The following is a 1,936-nucleotide window of genomic DNA, read 5'->3' on the forward strand; positions in this document are numbered from 1 at the left end:
GATATAAGAAAGTAAAAGACCTGGCTTATAAAAAAAGAGAAAGAAAATACTAAGATGTTTCTCAATGTTGAATAATAAAACCGACCCTTATATCACAATGTTCCCTGTTTCAAAGAATATTATTTCATGGAAAATAACTATGAGCTCCTCCATTCAATAACAAGTCAATTTTAATCCCAGCCTGAGTTCAGAAAAATATCAAGATAGTTGTCAGATTATTGGTGTTTATAAAATAGAGACTTTATTTAAAATAGTATTTAGGTCTTTGTCTTTTGCTTAAAGTGCTCTTTATTTCATTTAAACTTGTCTTCTGCAGATTGTATGATTAAAATATAAAATGTTTAAAATAACATGTAAAAGATAGTATGTCAGGGAGTGAATGCTTAACAGTAAATTTTTGGGTGACTTGAAAACTATGTCTTTAGTAAACATTCTCTAAATGGAAAGGGTTTCAATGAGTGTGGATGCAGAGGGAGGGAATTTATAGCAAGTGCTGATTAATAAAGAGTAGACAGTCTTTGAGAACACTGAACTTGGAGAGATACAAAGGGACAACACAATTTTCTTGATTTTTCCCACATTTTCTTCTCTTTTATGCTTATAATAGATTTGATTTAAAGCAAATGAGAAAGTGCAGTTGTGTGGAAAACATGGGAAGCAAATAGACAAATTATATCATAATGAGAAAATAAATGAGGTAGAATTCAGAAACAAAATATTCTTAAATTGGATAATGTATTTAATGATATTTGAGGACTAAGAAGAGAAATGGATCAAAGGAATATGACTAAAATACAATATAATATTAAGGAATTGGAAACAAACAAGCAATACAGAATCAAATATATTTTTGGATAACAAAAGAAATGTTAATGAAGAATTTCAGAAATATGCTACATATTCTAATTGACCAAGCTTATGGTTCATAAATATAAAAACAATCATAACAACCAAAAACTTGTGGGTTTTTTTTAAGTGATATGTTGTTTTAGAAAAAAATAAAGCCTCATTGTTGCTGTGGAAATCAAGCAAACAGGGAGATATCAAAGAAAATAGGAAATTCTGTGTAACATGAATGGTAAATGATCATCTTTAGTGTAATACTGAGAGATGAATAGGAAATATAAAGTTTGAAAAGTTAACTTCAATAATCTTTTCGGATACTTTAGTCGTATTTGACTGGTGTCCAAAGGTCAAGTTGCACAGGCAACAGTGGAATGTATGGATTGATATCAAGATAATCAACATATTTTTAAAAAATATATAAATTCCCCCCCTCTTTCTCTTTTTGGGTATTTTGGCAACAAAATGGAGCAATAAAGCTCTGGCTAGGTTTCGGAAAAACAAGTGTGTTCAAGCTAGTTTTATGTCAAAGTTACAGAAGCTAGCTTCATCTGAATGCAGTGAACCTCAGTTGAAGAAATTCCTCCTCAAGGAATTTGTAGCATATTCACACAAAACCCATTTGCAGTGTATTTTCTTAATTGATGATTGGATTAATGGATGAGTCTCCAGCCCATTGTGGGTAGTCCCATTCCTGGGCTTGTGGTCCTAGGTTCTATAAGAAAGCAGCCTGAACAAGCCATGTTGAGCATGCCAGTGAGCAGAACCCCTCCATGGTCTTTGCATCAGTATTGCTCGAGTCCCTGTGTGACTTCCTTTAATGAACAGTGATGTTGAAGTGTAAGGCAAATAAATCCCTTCCTTTCCAAGTTACATTGTCCATGATGTTTTATCACAGCAGTAGAAACCCTACAATAAATAGGAAATAGAAGATCAGTTTGGAGCAGAATCAGTGTTATAGAATTGTGAGATATATACAGTTTAGCTCATTTTTATTGTTTTTTAATGCTGGATGTGATCAAGTTATTCTTTGCTATAAAGACAAGTGGGGATGTAAACATTGTGTATAAGACAAGTGTTGACAATGAGTTGG

Source organism: Rattus norvegicus, chromosome 7 (assembly GCF_021556685.1).
Source record: "Rattus norvegicus strain SHRSP/BbbUtx chromosome 7, alternate assembly SHRSP_T2T, whole genome shotgun sequence".
NCBI lineage: Eukaryota > Metazoa > Chordata > Mammalia > Rodentia > Muridae > Rattus > Rattus norvegicus.